Raw genomic sequence first — 19,366 nt, 5'->3', positions numbered from 1 at the left:
TTGTTTTCGGTTAACATTACCTCAAAAGTACATTCACAGTGCAAGCAAATACATGGGAAATTGCAACATAAGTTAATTACATTTAAATTTGAAAAAAAGAAGGGATAGAAATAAATAAAATAACACATATATAATAGTAAATGAATTCTATACAACATTTTAAAAAGCCTGCACATCAAACAATTTTAACGTGGAAGAATATAAGGAGCAAAACTCACAAAGGGTAATTAATGGCAGTGCATAATGCGCCATAGTGCAATGTGCAAATAAATAAATAATTTACCTAAAAACATTTCCTAACAAAATTTCTAAAAAGGATGACCTGTATTCTACCATTTTGCCCTAATAAGACCTAGTACTAGAGCCTACGTCTAGAAAGAATATTTGAATTTGGTTAGAGTGATAAAGTAATAGATTATCAATTTTATGTAGTGTAACTTGAGTGCCAACAAGCAAGCTTAATTTCTTCAAATAAGAATAAGGCCTGTTTTTAAAACTGGCAAGGATAGCCACGGAAGATATTTTCCCAATTATTAATTAATAAGTTTAGATGTTTCATATCCACCAAGAAGACCCTGTAACTCCTTTCATGATGTTTTTATGTATATCCTGCGGGTACACCACATGGAAAATAGGAAACCTGCAACTATCGGGATACTAGTATCATACTTCAGTATCCTGAAGGCCTCAGAGCAACATCTAGTTCCAAGGTTCTTACAAATCTGAATCACTCGGGATCGGGTACCTATAAGAAATGAATCTACAACTGTGCTGAAGGGTCACTACCCTTGTGGTACACCTTCAGTGTGCCCATTGACCAAAAGATGCAGCAGTGTCATGCTATCTACAGGAAATGAATGGTTTTTAAATCAATTCAGTAATTGCAACACCACCAATGTGGTCTATAGACTACTGTGTAGTTGCGGCCTACAATACATCGGACTCACTACGAGGAAAATAAAGGTCCGCATACAGGAACACCTCAGTACCATCAGGGCAGGAAAGCATACAACTAAATTGGTCCAACATTGCCACCAAGAAAAACACAGCTTCACATGGACAGTGTTAGAGACAGTGAGGGGCAACCCGACCAATGCAGAATCAATTCTGATCACAAAGGAAGCTAAATGGATTTTCAGGGAGGGATGTTATAGGCGGGGCCTGAATGAAATTATTGAGTGGAACAAAGTTAAATTGCTCACCCACCACCCGAATATATCTGTACCCTGTTAATCCGTCCTGATTTGCAATGCTGTAATGCACAAATTATTATGATTGTTTCTCCCACACGGGTTGAGTACGGGAAATATTCAAACCTTTTTTTAAATAAAACACTGTGAAAATAAGTTATCCACTGTGTTTGGTAGTCACATTTAGTTCCTGCAATATAGGCATTAATAGGAGGATAGAATAAATAGCCCCTCACCTTCATGGTTTCTGACTCATTGCAGTTTGTGTCACTCTTTATATAAATGGTGTACCAGCATCATTGTTTTTGCTAAACAACTATCTATTGAAAATACCCTGTAAAAAAACTGCGCTTCTGTGTCTCCCATTTTAGTTAATATATGGGATAATGGGGGCAACACCCTTCGTTTTTTCATGTTTTTTCTTGTTTTTTCATCTAAATAATTATGATACATTTACAGTGCTGACAGCTTGGGCTTTCTGTTCGGGCAGTCTCTAAATTTCTTTTTCGAATTTCTTTTAATGTTCTATATAGTTTTTAATTGCCCCTGTATAGATCTGTTACTAAATATGGCTATACCCTTTTGCGAAACACAACTCTGAATGATTTAACACACCCGGGGCTTGAACTATATAGGCAAGTGCAACACGATTCCACACACAACTTGGAGTTCAAAAATGGCCCCCGTATTAGGTTGTTATCTCCATTAAGAATAACGTTACGTCCGTCGATACCACGTGACGGTTGTTTCCCGATCACATGACCGGTGAGCTCTTTGTTTGGGTGATCGCGCGGAGACTTTAAATGGCGCGAGCACCCACCCGGCAGCGTTCCTGGAATGATTTACGGTCCCTTAACCAAGGCTGTACGGTAAGGAGAGAGAGCGTCCCTGCACGTATGTTGTGGTTGTTCACGTGGCCAGTTCCTCTGTATACATCGTTTCCGATGGTAACTGGAAAGTCTGGGTTAGTTTGACTCCATGTAATGCAGCAATATTGCTGTGTACTAAGGGAGTTGAGTGGGGTATGAACTTTACTAGTAAGGCTGTTTGATACACCATAAAACAGTACATCATTATGGACTATGACATGCTGATACCTGTGCTACAACATTAGGTATAGCTGTTCTTTTGGCTAAGTCAGATATTTAATTTGGGAAGTACTATGTCTGACATCTATTGGCTATAAACTGTGCTAACTAAACAGTCCCCATAATGTACAAAATTCACAATTTGGGTTGATTATGGGTGGAGGGAGAGATAATAGTATATCACAGAAAACATTACCGTCTGGGCATTTCTGCACTAACTACATCTGCATGATCTATAGGTTGATACTACAACTGACAGCAAAGGCGGAGAATTACCTGATCAGCTGGTACGAGTGAGCATAGCTGATCTAGGGTAATGTTGCATTTTATTCGGTTTTTCACATTTATGGGAAACTAGTGGAGGATCAATTTGGTCCAGAATGGGTCCTAACTATTTTTAAATTGTCTTTTTCAACTCGGCAGCTTCCTGTTTCAAAGATGTCTGAAGTGGGTGCACCAACAGAGTGTTAAACCCTGATGAATCTGCCGTAAATTGTATTGGGCAGTGAAACATGTCAGTTGCAGGTAGTGGTATGCGACAATAAGCTACCAGCCTTTTCAACTCAACAGTGCATACCTCATTTAATAATAAAGTAGTTTAGTGGGTCTGCCTGTTGATTTTACTTTACCTTCACTCTGTACCGTTTTTGTCACGTATAGGAGCTATGCTCTAAGCTCCTCACTTTGCACCTGTTTCTTTAAACTTTTACTCTTTACCTTCTTATTTTTTCACAAATTCTGGATAAGGAATGGCCACCTATGATGAGAAAAGGGCTGAGTATTTGGTAAATATCTGACCAAATTTTCCCCGAGGGTGTTCGCCCGTGAGGTGCCTTCCTCTTCGCCACACATTTTTTCTGTTTCAATTGTGTTTGTGTGGGTGTATGTATGGCCTTATTCAGGGCTGACATCATAGGTTGCGCCGAGTTGAATATATAGTGAACCCCCCAAAACAATTGTTAGTGCTCACAAACAAGTTGTTTGTCTGGGACAGTGGGGCATTAGAGACAATGAATACCTAAATATAGAATCTAGATAAGGTATATCCCGAATCTTACGCGAGAAGATTCCAGTGGAGAAGGTGCCTGCTAGATGATTGCTAACTCGAGTCCTGGGTACAGGGATCTTTTGGATTGAATCCTACAAATCTGCACCAACCATCATTTTCTTGCCTTGTGATGGCCAGGGCAGCTGAGCAACACGTGAAATACTGACTCTTCAGGGCAATCACATGCCGGGCAATTTGAAACTTGCATTTCCCCCCACTAATGTGTAAAACAGCAGAGGGGAAGGGTCCCATGACTGAACTGGAGATAGAGCTTTTTAGCAGCTGCCGGTTTCATTTAATCTAGGATCGGCTCAAAGCTAAACCTGTCTTTAGTTTCTAAAAAGGCTGTGGTTAGTCTACCAGTTCGAGAACAACTATGAAGCTGTGCCCAGTTGTACTCCTAATAGTGGGCCTTCAATAATTTCCTAGGTAGAGAGGAACAGGCGGTCTCTGGATGGTCCCAAAGCTCACTGAGCCCCATACTAACTAGCCAGTGTTTAAAATAGGCAAGCCACGGCAGTTTAACAGCCCCTCCTAAATTCAATAATTCTAAAAATTCCTCCCTGTATGGTTAGAGTTCGGGGGTAACCCACAGGCGACGGCAATACAATAAAGGTTTCAGATTTGATACATCCGCAATTGCCATAAGGCCCAAATCTAATTGGAGCGGAATTAGCTGAGTGCTCCATGGGATTTTTAGCAACTGTCTAAGGAAATTATTCTCTACTTGGGTAGGATTCTCTTGGCTTGCATGTCCCCAAAGTTCAGCACCATATAACGCCCCTCCCCGGGCTTGAACCCTATAGATTTCGATAGCCGGACTCAATGGTTTCTGGCTAGACTTGCAGAAGACCTTAATGATACCACCTGATGATTGCAATAATTTTAATTATGATTTTTTATTCTGAGCCCCCCAATCCATAGTTTCTGCGATTGTTATCCCGAGATAATCGAAAGAGGTAACTCCTTCTAGGGGTTTACCGTTTATTGTAGGGTTAGCTCCTGTACTTTTAGGGCTATTAAACGCCATGAATTTGGTTTTCTGTAGATTAATTTCAAGACCTCTTTGACTACAGAATACATAAATTTATTGAGTACCCTCTGGATCCCCATGGGTGATTTAGATACTAATAAAGTATCATCGGCAAACATAATTGCCGGAATGGGTCGGGAGGCTAATTTAGGGGCATCACGGTCTTTTTCTGCTAGTAAAAAATCTATCCAGCCATTGATATAAAGGCTGAAAAGAGTGGGGGCAAGCACGCAGCCCTGGTGAACGCTGCGCTTAATCGGGATCGGTGCAGTAAGCTTCCCATCCTTGCCAAACCTGCTTTGTGCAAAACTTTCCTCATGCAGCAGCTTGATAAGATGGATTAAGTATACAGGGACCCCCATCTCGTAGAGGACTGACCACAATTTTTCCCTTGGAACCACCCTCCAAGCACACGGTCTTCCAATGTAACATTTGGAGCCTAAGTATTTGGTCCACAGTGGACAGTTTTTCCCTAAACCCTGCCTGTAGGGGAGTTAGTATCTTCTGTTCTTCCATTCAGGATTGTTGCTGATTTACCAGCACGCTGGTCTTATCATTTTTAAAACGGTAATGTGATTTCCTCTGTTGTAACTTTCTGCTGATTTTAAAAGCACAGTAACAATTTATTTTGCTCACATTGCATATTGTTCATGAGACACTCAAGGGCACTCTCACCTGCCTCTTAACCCCCTCGTGGCCCCGTTCCGCCCCGGCTTGTGCCGTTTGTGCGGAGGGTCAGGTCGAGGCACCGCACTTCCTGGCAGTGTCATCACTTCCGCCCTGCACTGCATCCTTGCAGGTTAGCGGGCTAGTGCTCCCTCCCCTTCAGTATTTAATGGCGGCATGGAGGACGCGCAGCGGACGAGCGCAGCGGGAGCGCCGACTTCGCGCCGAAGTCGCGCACAAGTCAAGCCCGTCTGCGCCCGTCCGCAGCCGACCAGGCCCAAGGCCCCGTCGTAATGCCGATTCAATTTCTTATACCCCTGCCGACCTAAAGTGTTTCAATCACGCTGGCCCCATTTCCGCCCGAGCCGCCAATGCGGCCCTGACATGTGGCATTCTCGTCCCTTCAGACCTCCCACCAACGGTCGATCCTCATGACCCCACCCCCCCTGCTCCTCAGCTCACCACCTCTTTATTGATCTATTATCTCAACACCCGCTCCCTCATTCGACACCAGCTTGAAATTTTTCAACTATTGCACCAAAGCTCTGTTGATATCCTTCTCTTAGCAGAAACATGGATTACCGAAGATTCTGCCCCCGATATTCTTGCTGCTATCCCTACGGGATATTATATCATGCACGCCAACCGGCCTGCTGGAAAGACCGGTGGTGGAGTGGCGGCTATCATTCGCTCTATCCATACCTTCTCGGAGATCACGATGGCCCCCATTCCTAAAACAGAACACCTGGCGCTACAATTCACTTCCCCTAAATCATCTTTTGCCTGTGTTATTGTATATAGACCCCCTGATCCTATGCCTCTCTTCCCCAAACTCTTCAGCGACGCTATCGCTCAACTGACGATCAACCATGCCAATATCATCGTAATCGGCGATTTCAATTATTGGCCAGCGGATGTCCATGAAAGCCACTTATCAGTGGAATTCACTGAACTTCTCAAAGGCATGAACCTTTCACAACATATTCACTCCCCCACCCATCTGAAAGGTCACATTCTAGACCAAGTCTGGACATCCAATCTCGACATTTCACCCCCCTCAGTCTTCCCATGCTCTTGGTCCGACCACCATTTCATCTCCTTTCACCTTCATCTTCACACCTCGTGTCCTTCCATTCGCACTAAGAACAAGATGGCCCGCAATTGGAAAAGGGCTAATCTTCCTGACTTCTACGCCTCACTGGCATCCTCTGCACCATTGCCGCTATCCTCAGTAGAGAATCAGGCTGAGAAACTCAATGAATGGTTATGCCTGGCTAGCGATAAAGCTGCCCCCTTGAAAACAATCAAAACAATGCGCCCCCATGATGCTCAACGCTGGTACACGGACCAACTTAAAGCAGACAAACTCGCCCTGCGGCAAACAGAGCGCCGCTGGCGTCGCCATTACGACCCCCAACTTAAACTCATATACACTGAGTCCTTAAAAACTTATAAAAAATCTATTCTGGAAGCCAAGACAGCTTACTTCTCACAAAAAATTCTGAATTCGAATAATAAAACAAAAGACATCTTTTCAATCGTAAATGAGCTCTCCCTTCCAGACCGAGTCACCCCCCAACCTCAGCCGACACAAGCTCTATGCAACTCACTCAATTCCTATTTCATAGAAAAAATAACAACCATAAAACATAACATCCCTACCCCTGCATCTCCTACGCCTCCTCCTCTACCTCCCCAAAACACTAGCACCTTGACCAAATTCCCACCGATCTCTCTACAAGAGTTTTCATCACTTCTTCACAAAGTCAGTTCGGGATCCCCTAATGACTGTTGCCCCCCTCAGGTTCTCAAAGGAGCCTTTCTTGCTTGCCCGGGCCCCCCGCTAGCATTACTCAACAACTCTCTTGCTACCGGAGTGGTCCCATCTTCTTTCAAGCAAGCTGCCGTTTTACCAATTCTTAAGAAACCCAATGCAGACCCTACCATACTCAGTAATTACAGACCTATTTCCCTCCTCCCCTACTTAGGCAAGATTCTGGAAACGTACGTGACCCGCTGCCTGAGCTCTTTCATAGAACAATCTTTGTTTTTGGATCCTCAACAAGCTGGATTTAGACCCCTCCATTCCACCGAGGCGGTCATAGTGGCAGTCATGGACACCCTCAGGAAAGGAGCTGACAAGAACATCGCTCAAGCCCTTGTCCTATTGGATCTCTCTGCGGCGTTCGACACGGTCGATCACACTATCTTGATCGACCGTGTCTCCAACACCGGTATCCAAGGAGTGGCCCTTGACTGGCTTAAATCCTTCCTCCACCAACGCTCACAGTCCGTTCACCTCTCCACCTTCTCTGCGCCCTACACTCTCCTTCACTGTGGAGTCCCACAAGGCTTGGCACTATCCCCTCTTCTTTTTAATTTATACCTCCAACCACTGTTAGCCACACTCCGCAACTCCCCGGTCACAATATACAATTATGCCGATGATCTGCAGTTAATTTTCCCTGTCGATTCCCTCCCCCCTTCCTGCACTAATTTCCAGTCTACTATGCTAACCATAGCTGAGTGGATGTACCACAGCCACTTAAAGTTAAACCCCACCAAGACTGAGCTCGTCTTGGTGGGTGGCCCCAATCACCCATGGAATGCCTCCTTTTGGCCTACATCTCTGGGGACGGCACCCATTCCTGTGAGCTCAGTCAAAAGCCTGGGGGTGACCATCTCCCAAGATCTTTCTATGAGACCCCACATCAACGCGGTAACTTCTGCCTGCTTTTTCCATCTCAGGCGAATTCGCAAGATTAGTAGGTTTCTTAACAAAGAAGCCCTGACCCAGGTAGTCATTGCTCTCATCACCTCCAGGCTTGACTACGCCAACATCTTGTACGCAGGAATTCCGGCATGTCACCTTCATCGACTTCAGTTGGTGCAGAACCAAGCTGCCCGCTTGATTTTCTGCCAGCCCAAACACCAGCACGTCACCCCCTTACTCCGCAGTCTGCATTGGCTCCCTGTCTCAAAACGGTGTATCTTCAAACTGGCATGTACCACCTTTAGGGCCCTTGAGGACGCGGCCCCTAAGTTTATTTCATCAGCCTTGTCCCGTCATATTCCTGCCAGAGATCTGCGCTCAGCATCTTTGAATCTCCTTGAGGTCCCCAGATTTAAAAGAAAAAGGCACGGTGGCCTGAGCTTCTCTGTCCTGGCTCCCGCCACCTGGAACTCCCTACCCCTCTCTCTTCGTCTCTGTCCTAAGTACGATAGCTTCCGTACTCTCTTAAAAACTCTGCTCTTTCAAGCGGCTTATGATTAATCCCCCTTTCCTGGATCACCGCAATCTTTATCAAGAGCGCCAAGAAACCGATGGTGATAGTGCGCTGTATAAATATTTTTAATAATAATAATAATAATAATAATAATAGCCTAAGCAACACTACGCGCGCAAAAACCTTTTGTGAGATGTATATCAGACTGATTGGCCTATAAATGTTTGGCTTGAGTGGAGAGCCTTTTTGATAGATTGGAATTATTTCTGCACCTGCCCAGCTAGGGGGGATCTTCATACCCTGCAATATTGCGTTAAATAGGACCCAGAAATATGGAGCCCAGACAAATGGTTCATTGCGAAAAAGGTCCCCCAGGATTTTATCTAGACCGGGTGCTTTACCGGGGGCTATTTTCGCTAACGCTCCCTTGATTTCATTTAGACTTATATGTTGTTTTTAGCATCATGGGCTTCTTTGCGTTCATCGGGGTTGGGGAAGTAATCGGTCCCCTTAGGACAGACTTCGGCTGGCTCAGCAATCGGTGTTTCTTCATTAGAATAAAGGAATTCAAAATCCCCCCCCCCCAAAACCTCTTCTCCCAGATTCGGTGATCTACGGCCAGAGCTGTCCGGATTGATAACTCTCCAGAATGACCTCTTATCCCTGGCCCGAGAGCGCTTTTCAAGGCATCCCATTTATCCATTTCCCACCCTTTCTTGGCTTCTAAAATCGCCGTTTTATATGTCATCCTGGCAGATTTAATTAACGGACGATCATTGGCCTTGATGGACAATACCAGCGATGTTTTAGACTTACGGAAGTGATCGTTATACCATGGGTGGGGGGGCTTCCTATTTGGCCTGCTAGTTTTTTTGAGATAGAAGAAATCCAAAGTGGCTTCCTCTAATCTAGCATGCTTCTTCTTCACCAACTCAAGGTCTATACCGTCCCCATTTTGAATTATTGAGTGATATGCTGTCTGAAGCACCGGGATCAGGATTTCATATAGGGAGCTAATTTTGGCTTGCGATTGGCTAAGGTCAGACCATCTCGCTCTTCGCCTACCATTGGAGAGAGTCAGCCTGGGGTCAATCGGGTTTTCCAAATAGAAAGCACTCTCAGGATTGAATGCATTTTAATTCCAGTGCTAGCGCATGGTGATCACTGTCTAGCCGTGGGACAACCATGAAATCGATGAGCCTTTCCCAAGATTTAGAGTCAATTAAAATGTAGTCTAGTAAAGAGGCTCGTTCATTTCGGTAGAAGGTAAAGCTGCTAGAAGTTTCAGAAGAGGTTTTACCGTTGCAGGATCTCAATGTATGCGCCATATGTCTTCTCTAGTGTGCTAATCTCATGATGCGGGATACGTTCCTTTAACAAACCTATCATAGATCTTTTTATATTATCCCTCTCAAAGCCTTCTGGGACATTTAAGATCCTTATGTTGTTTCTTTGTGCACTATTCTCGAGAATCTCAATCTTGTCTCTTAGGTTCCTTTCGCCTGGACTAAGGGAAGAGAATTCTCTTTGGTTTGTTTCAACCTCCCTATTTAGCTTCTCTACAGACACTTCCATCATTGACAATCTTTCCATGAAAGAGTTCACCTTACTCTCTAGACTCTTACACACTTCAGGTATCTTCCCTGGATTTTTTTCAATATGTTAAATCACTCTTTTATTTCACTAAAAAGGGAAGTTGTTATCTTTTCCACCTCTGGGTTTGTGCCCTTTTCTAACGGCATGTGATGTTCGGGGTATTAGGGGTATTCAGGGTGCTCAGTATGTGATGTCGGACTCTTTTCCTGTAGCGATTCCTTTAACCCTTTAATCTGTTTGTGATCTCTAGATTTCCAGGAGCATCCGTAACATTAAGTGCAGATTCGCTTTCTGCTGCCTCTGCCATACCTACTTGGTGTTGGTCTCTACAAAGTATGTCTGTTAGGTCTGTTAGTGGAGGCAGATTAAGCTGACTCTTTCCCTGAGCTTGCACTTTAAAATAAAACCTCAAGGAAGTGGTTATTTTAACTCATTCAACTGGTTTTAGTCTTTTTCTCCCTCCTTCTATCCCTGTTCTCCGGACCTCTAATAGATTATTCAGGCTGTTTGGAGTCAGGAGGGAAAGAGGGGTGTCCAATGGTAACTGTACCTTTAAGGTTAGGTTTGATATGACAGGGGTTACTAGAATTGGTTTGTTTCTCAAGGTGTATCTATTAACCTGCCCCTTCAAGGTCCCCTCTAACCTCCTTACCTCTGTATTACGTTTTGCTCCTGGACTGCCTGCTTTCTTACCTGGTACCGAGAGGCTGGTAATAACTCCTGCAGGTCTCCTCCCACTTTTCTTCCTTATCAGTGTCATAAATCTATTTTCATCCTTTTGTGGTACAGGAGTGTTCTCCGGCTGTTTTCCACCCCTTGCGCCACCCAGTTTACTCCCTGTGTGAGCTGCACTCCCTGGAACCCCGAAAACAGATTCTAACTGAGTTTCACTGGTCCCAGGAAAGCCCTGCAGCTGCTTCCACCCACACTTCAGCTCCATGTTGGAGGTGAGTGCCCGTGGCTGTCCAGGCTGTTTCCTGCCAAAGCAACATTGACAGCTGCATACACGCTAGGGAGGCTGGATGAGCCCCCAAGTGGCCCTCCTCCCTCAGATACACTTATCACCAGAAGAGACCCACACACTGCGATTTACACCGCCAATCTCGTTGTTTGACTTCCGGAAGATGAGAGAGCTCAACCGCCGGCCTCCATGTTCCCCACCATAAGTACTGTGATGAGTAGAAGGTTAATTCTTCCTCAAAAAAGTTTTACTTTCTCACAAGAATCTTACGGGATTGTGAAAAATAGGAAGGAGTAGGTGATCTTTGAATACACTTGTTACTGTAGGAAGGAGTCTTAGTGGAGATGGTGTTTATCAGAGTCTACTATTTAAGTCCATCAGCTTGAGAAGAGTTGTATGTAGAATTAGAGCTCTTTCGACACTCTACTATGCACACACATCATCCAAGAGATAAACCTCAACGGAGAGGCCAGTCCCTCCACATACCCTACTATGCATACCTGTCATCCGAGAGAGAGGTCTCAAAGGAGATGGCAGTCCCTCCTCACACCCTCATATGCACACTTCTCATCTGAGACAGAGGTCTCAAAGGAGAGACCAGTCCAACCACACACCTTACTACACACACCCATCATTTGAAAGAGAGGTGTCAAAGGAGAGTTTAGTCCCTTCTCACTCACTACTACACACACCATCATCTGAGAAAGAGGTCTTGCAGTAGAGGCCAGTCCATACATACACCCTACTATGCACACCAGTCATCTGAGATAGAGGTTTCGAAGGAAGGAAAGGCCAGTCCATCCACACACTTCACTACTGACCACTGTCATCTGAAAGAGAGATCTCGATGGAAAAGGTGGTCCATGTATACACCCTGCTATGCACATCCGTTATTTGAAAGCGAGGTCTGAAAGGAGAGGCCAGTCCATCCAAAAACCCTGCTATGCACACCTGTTAATGCATGAGAGAGGTCTCAAATGAGAGGCCAGTCCCTTCCAGGCTCCCTACTATGCACACCCATCATCATTTAAGAGAGGGGTCTCAGCAGAAAAGCCAGTTCCTCCACACACCATACTATGCATACCTTTCATTCAACAGAGAGGTTTGAAAGGAGAGAGCAGTCCCTCCTCACACCCTAGTATCCACATCCATTATGCAAAAGAGGGTTGTCAGTGGAGAGACTAGTATTTGCTATATACTACTATTTCCCTAGAATACTGTTATAATCTCAAGAGAGTCCCGCAAAAGTAGAACACAAGCTTCTGGCAATGATGCGTGCTGTATGAAGCTCGTTGGGTCCAGCGAGACTCTCGCAAGATCCACATGGAACATTACTGGACCAGCCATATTTTATGGCCCCATGAGGATCTCATGAGATCTTATGGGGGTAAGTGGAAAAAAAGAGCCAAACTCAACCAATAGTTAGCATTCATATTACATGGTGAAAGAAATGATGTGATGTGATTGGATGCAGAGCAAGAGATAGCTCTGAATGTCCTTGTTGCTTGGGAGAAGAAGAAAGTCTGTTTGATTTGTGCTCAGCAGATATGACTTAGGGGGAACATTGGGATGGCGGGCAGACTTTGTCCGCCTGCCATCCCCTCGTACAGAGGGACTGCCCATCATAATGGCTGGGGTCCCGTGCCTGCCATTAGGATGCGCCCGCCACAGTGGCGGGCGCATAAAGCATTCCTGACACTGTGGTGGGCGGTGCACTTAGCACCGCCCGCCACAATGCCAGGAAGGCATGTTGTGCACTTCAATGAACAACATGGCAGGCACCACGCGGTGCCTGCCATGTTGTGCATGGAACTGCTGGGGGGTACCAAAGGTTCCCCCCGTGTGCACCCCCCAGCCCCCCGGAGTCCCTGGGGTCCCGCAATGGGCCCCCGAAGCAGACTCCGCATGCCTTTCCGTGGCGGCAATGCCACCACGGAAAGGCATGCCCAAAAGCACATTGTAATATGTCTGGCGGTGTCAAACAGACGCCGCCACCATATTGCAGCCTTTTCCGCCCGGTCACAAGCCGACCGGGCCGAAATGCGGCAGACGGTCTTTCCGTCCGCCACAGACCCCCTAGCCATCATAATATGGCGGGGTTCATTTCTGCAGGGATGGCGGGCGCATAGTCCCCGCCGGGCCGGCGGTGGCTACTTCCGGCCCGGCGGGGGCGATCTGCCCGTCAACCTAATGGGGCCCTTAGTTTGGAACTGAAAGAGATTGGTGTTTTCAGCTGCATTTAAGAAACAGCTCCAAGTACAGGTATTTAATAAATTATTTTATGAACTTTGTTGAGAAGTGTCAGTATGTGCACTACTGCAGACTTATTCATTATGTTTACTGAGTAAAAAGCTCTTGGTATAGATGTAGATTTCTTAATTTTGCTTTTGAGAAGTAGAGATTAGAATGTAGAGAGATATCCGCAAGTATTGAACTTTGTGTTAAAAAATGAAGTGTTTAATGTGTATTTAGTCGCAAGTAAAAGAGGCAGTGTTTCTCTAAGTATAATACAAAGACTCTGCAATCTGTTAACACAATCCCTAGTGTTTTGATTAACCTTACTGTATGCCTAATTTAGCTCTATGAGATGTCTGAATGGAAATATTGCTACTCCTAGAGTAAAACACCGTGCTCACTGTTGGGAAAGGTGCGTCAAGAGGACTATGTTACTTTATAAACTTTTATGAAACCAGACTGATGGCATGTTATTATTTAATTGTGAAAAAATAATTTACTGGTTGAGATTGTGGAATTGTTTAGGAGAAAGGATTAATAAGTTAGTGATACACTAGATATAAATATGTGATTGTGGGTAAAAGATGTAGAAAGGTTAGAGAATATAGTAATGAATCATTGTTATCAATTATTGACCAATATGTAAGTTTAACTTTTCTGGTTATTGTGTTTTTTTGTAGGAGGAAAATGGAATACACAGATTGTTAAAAAAAAGAAAAGTGCCATGTCAAAAAATATATGGAGGGGAAAAACAAAAGGTGTTCACTTTCAAATTAAATTTAAAAAAAAATACTTTATTTAGACAAGCAAGTCCATTAAAGTGCCAAGTGCCATAAAAAAGATTGTCAGAAGAATCATCATATAATTGTAGCCTCGTTATGCTAAACATTGATGAGAGAAAACCAGCTTCTCAATTGTACAGGTTCAATCAATAAATGTAGAGGAGTTGTTTTAGAGCGTGCTTTGATAAAAAAAAACATGTGCTATATAAATAAATGTTCTATAACATAAATGACAGTTTTCATGAAGATGGTAAAATAGCAGCGCCTCTTGAGGTAAACATAACATGATAGTCAATGCGCTTTTCTACTTGCAGCCATACAACTTAGGCACAACATTAATAAACAGAGAATAACATCTTTAGGAATCGAAAAATATAAACAAGCCAATTATTTCTATTTACTCAGCATGTTTTTGTGTTAGCTGTGTAGTTGCTGAAAACCTGTGGTCTGAATAAAACAAGGTATCTATAACGGAATTCTTGGCTGCATAATTTGCAATTGAAGTTCTAAAATCTCACCCTTAGAGGCTGCAGCCTTTTAAACCAATGTTTTTCTCCTTAATGATTTGTCTGCGTTGTCCAAAAAGTTTATAAGTTTGGAAATTGCCTGTGACTGAGTATTGTGCAAGAGATAATTAACAGCCACTGGAAGTATCCGTGACTCCTTTTTAATTAGCTGATGCCGAAGAAATCTTCTATGATCCTCATCGAGAGTAGGACAAATGCAGAGCAACAGGAAACATAGTCGGCATGTTTTAGTGTCATGTTTACGTGCCAATGGGGGTAGTCAGTTTACTGATGAAAAACAGCCCATACGGAGTTGGCAGAATGTTACTTTATAATATGGTTAAAACGGTTCCTTGATGTATTTATGGGGCATAGCTTCTTAGTACTAAAACAGCATGTTTTCTCTTTTGGCGAAAGCTTGGTGATCTGATACAAAAGATTAAGGGCCTTATTTATGAAGGACTTGCGCCGCCGGTGCGTCACTTTTAACATGGGAACAAGTGACGCACCGGCGGCGCAAGTCCTTCATAAATAAGGCCCTTAAAATTTTTACTTTTCTGTTCAAGGCAGTTTTGAACTGTGGATGCGGTAGTTTTAAGACCACAGATCTGCTGCCAGAAAGGGGGTAGGCCCAAACGTTTGATTGACATGAGCTATTGCTGAACAATACTTCCAGTCAAATGAGATTTTTCAACAATCCTAGCTCTGCTACACGTGCTGAGTGCATGTACTTCAAGATACAAGCCTTCTGAGTAATTAGTTGGTCACTTAATGCAAATTCCATCCTAATCTGGGCTGGAGAGATGTTATGTGGTAATTTGAATAGTGATCTAAATACTGTACTCTATGAGCTGTTCAGGAAGGCACCCAATTTCCCTAGGAAAGCCTCTGTCCCATATGGCAGCATTGGAATGAGTTTGACAGTAACTATTTTCAGCATCTATACAAAGGAAAACATGTTTGTGCTTTAAAAAATCATGCGGAAGGTGGTTTGTAAATGGAGCCCTTTTAGGTTTAAATGAATTTTGGTGTAGTAAGTGACCTCCCTTGTCATCTAAGCAGCATCCCAAATATTTATATATATATTCGATATAGTCAGATGATGGTTGTTAGGGTGCTAATGGGCTCGTTTTATCTTTTTCCTGCCAAAAATTATGATGCTGGTTGTTTTGTAATTTATTGTCATATCGTTGCACAGCAGTGAGTATATAAAACATCTAACAGTCTTTGGAGCCCATCATAGTTTGCCTTAAAAGAACAACATTGCCCGCATAAAGGAGGGAGAGGATATACTGATTTTCTAATTTTGGTGCATGATTAATGCGGGTATCAGGTCACTCATAGACAAATTAAAAAGTGCTGGTGCTAATACTTATTTTATCAGAAACAGCTGAGTGAGATTTTAGTTTTACTTTGACCTGTGAATTAGAATAGAGCAGCAGAATGCTCATAGTAGTGGTCCGGGATTTGCCAAGCTATGAGTTTGGAGCACAGAAGTTGGCGATTAACATGGTCGAAAGCCTGGCAATAGTCTGTAAAACAACAATGAAGCTGTTCCTTCTTAATTTGTTTTGCTGCAAGCATCCTTACGGCCACAAGGTTTTTAACGGTGCCAGACAATGTTCAAAAACCAGTTTGGTTTAAAGGCAGCTTGTTGTTTGTAGCTGGCCTTTCTTCTAAATGCTCCAACAGGAGTAACGCAAAGTATTTTGCCTCAACATCAAGCAGTGAAATGTAGCTGTAGCTGTCAGGAAGCAAGATAGGAGCTTTTTTTATAAATGGGATTTAAGATTGAAGAAGATTGCCAAGAAGTTGGAATGGATTCGCTGAATATGCAGCAATTGAACAGATGTTATAGAGCTTTGGACTAATAATTGATGTCATGTTTGTAAACCGATACTTGGGCACTGTCAGCTCTGCTTTTCCGGATTCATGTTGATATTCTCATAGCGTTTAAAGTTATCTCATATTGGCAAAATTTTACATCCATTGTCACAGATTTCTGTTGTGCTATAATTTTTTAAGAAAAAGGAAAGAAGAACTGTGTTCAAAACAGGAACAAATCTAGAAGTGATTATGTTCTTATTGCCTAGGGGATCATTTGTAGCCTTTCACAAGTTTGCCCTGTGCAGGTCTACTTGGCTTTAATGAAAATTAAAAAAAGAACCTTATTAAATGTAGCAGGGTTATTGTGTTGATCAACAGTAGGTACCTGAACAGGCCCAGTGTATCAGATTGAAAATATGTGGAAGCACCTAACAAGCTCTTCAGTTTAACAGCACAAGCTAACTCTGCCCGAGCTATCTGCTGTGAACTATTTTAAAAAAAAATGTATGCATAAAAAACTTTGCTAAGATATTTTTTTTTACCACCTGGCCTCATATAAAAAAACAAATATTATTTTGCAGACTGAGGTGGCTGAGGTGGTGCAATTACACCAGGCTGCTCATCATAATCTGATGAAGACATTATAATTGATTGAAGTTGATTATTTTGTTTGTTTTACCGTTGCTGAAAAAGTTTATTAATATAGGTGTTGTAGTGGTGTGATGTTGTTACATTGTGTTGTTGTAATTAAAAAAAGTTTAAGTTACTACTGATTTGTTTTTTTAATAACTGTATTAGAGTTGAATATTATTACAGTATTGTAATGTTGACTAAAACTTGTAGTTCCATCTTCAGGGAGTTCAGAAGTGCTCCTGCATATATATGTGTCTATACAGTACTATAAACATACATGTTTTATGCTACAAAGAGGTGGTAGTGGAGAAGTCACTTATTTTAATACCCTAGAATGTTGAATTGTCATGCAACCGTGAGGTCTCAGTAGAGAGATCAGTTATTGTCCACACTGCTGTATAGATACCTCTTATACAAGAGAAATGTCTTGACACAGAGGCCAGTGCATCTTCATGCTCTGTAATGCACTGCTAGCAGCTGTTGCAGACGTGATAGTAGAGAGGGGAGCCCTTTTTCACATGTTAGTCTATGTGTTTGTGACTATGGAGAGAAGTTTCAGTGGAGAGGCCTATATCAGTCTATACCCTACTGCATATACCTGTCCTCATAGGGAGATTGTGCCCTTACATTCAAATATGCACACTAGTTGTCCAAGAGAGAATTCTCAGCAAAGAGGCTACTTCATTTTATACCCTACTATGAGCATACATCCCAATAAAGGTATGAGCAGAGACAGCTTTGCTCATGTGGTAATCTGGTGAGATGTTTGACTTGATAGGACACTCTAGACTCTATTGTTGTTAGGCAAGATAGACTGTTTAAAATAGCGGTCAACTCTTCCTAACACCTTACTTGTACATATACCATCTTGGGGAGAGCTGTGACCAGAGAGGTAACCCCCTTTTCACTACCGAATGTGCACACCCATCATCCAAGAGGCAGGTCACAGCAGAGGGACTAGTGTCTTTTTACACTCTACTATGCAGACATCATCCAAGATAGATCTATCAGGAAAAGGCAGTTTGTCCCCACACCCTACTAAGTATACCTGAAAGAATGGGAAGAGCTTTAAGCATAGATGCCACTGTCGCCCTATACCCTAGTAGTGGGGACTATAAGGTATAAGTACTGTAATCAAAAAGAGTGTAAATTCAATCCCATAAAAAAAATTACTATCTCACAAGACTCTTGCGAGATCATAAAAAAGTAGTGAGTGGTAGAGAAAATCTGACTGAAGTGAGATGTCTCAGCATAGTCACTTATGTGTTTGCATGTTCTACTACCAGCACCCATGAAAACAGGACTGTTATCCATTCTAAGTGTTTGAGCTCGCATTGCTCTCACGAAAGTCGGGCAAAGATACAAGTGGATTTCAGGCGTTTGGGTGCTTCCCTCTTGCAAGAGTCTTTAGGGGGTCAGTATCCTAAAAGAAAAAATGATAATATAATGTAGGAATAGGGTGGCTCTGACAAGAACCTTTGTGTTTCTAGTTTGTAGTGTTCAGTTACACATAGAACTGGATGCATTCCTTGATGTTATTAAAGAAGATAATGTTCCCTTCTGTAGTTAAGTGCATTCTATCTCGCCTATAGACACCAGGCACATCAACACAGATGTTGTTATGATATATAGAGCCAATGCATGGTCACGAAGAAATGCCAAAACTGTTTTATTGACCTGCTTCTGAGATTCATCATTCTTAGGAAAAAACTCTTTTGGCCAGTGCCATTTTTGTCTTTGACATTTGTTAGAATATACAAAGGCAGCGTGAGGAGAGAGAGACCTCAATTTTGTAAAGGTGTCATCTGGACAGGAGGAAAAAGGTGGAGGGAGGTTTGTTTCTTCGTTGTTATCTTTGTTTTTATCAACAAGTATGCTCTTATATAATTTCTCTCCTTTGTTGCATAGGGGAAAATATTAGCTCTGGCGCCTTCAGCTTGTCCCATATGAATAAAAGGTCCCGCTGGGAGTCTTCTTTCCCTTCAGAACTCTCAGGAAAAAACAATAAAATACGGAACCAAAATTAATGGCCCGACTTTTAGGTCTAATATTCACCCGTTGTGAGGGGAGAGCTTTGCAGGCAGGGAGTTCGCTCTACTGCTGCCTTGTGTCGCGTCTGCACCCCGTATCCTGCTAAGCGCCCTTAAACGCACCCAAACCTCTGTTAGCCATGCTCCTCCAGGAACGTGGCTCACTTTTCTGCTGTATTGCTGGGGTCCTCCTTCTTCTTCTGGCACAGCGGACCCGACATCCACAGCTCCCGCATCTGCGTTGCTCTCTGGGATCTTTGTTTTGCTTCCTTCTTTCTGTTCTGTCCCCGGATGCTTTCTCGATTCCTCAAAGCGGGCTTCGTTAGTGTCTTCTTCCGGCGTCTTCAGGGCGTCTTCTCAAAAGGCACACCAAGTAACTGGCTTCTTCTGGGGTTTAAATTTTCACGAACATCGTGAACCATTGGCTCAGGGAATACTCTATATGTGATGCATTCCTTGTGGGCTGGTTTATGTCCTGCACTTGGTTTCTCTTAAAGGAGCCTGAATATCTTTTGGATAGAAACGAGGATGTTGGAAAGTCACA

The sequence above is a fragment of the Lissotriton vulgaris genome, chromosome 7 (genome assembly GCF_964263255.1).
Source record: "Lissotriton vulgaris chromosome 7, aLisVul1.2, whole genome shotgun sequence".
Classification (NCBI taxonomy): domain Eukaryota; kingdom Metazoa; phylum Chordata; class Amphibia; order Caudata; family Salamandridae; genus Lissotriton; species Lissotriton vulgaris.
The sequence above is the reverse complement of the archived record's forward strand: the minus strand, read 5'-3'. Positions refer to the sequence as shown.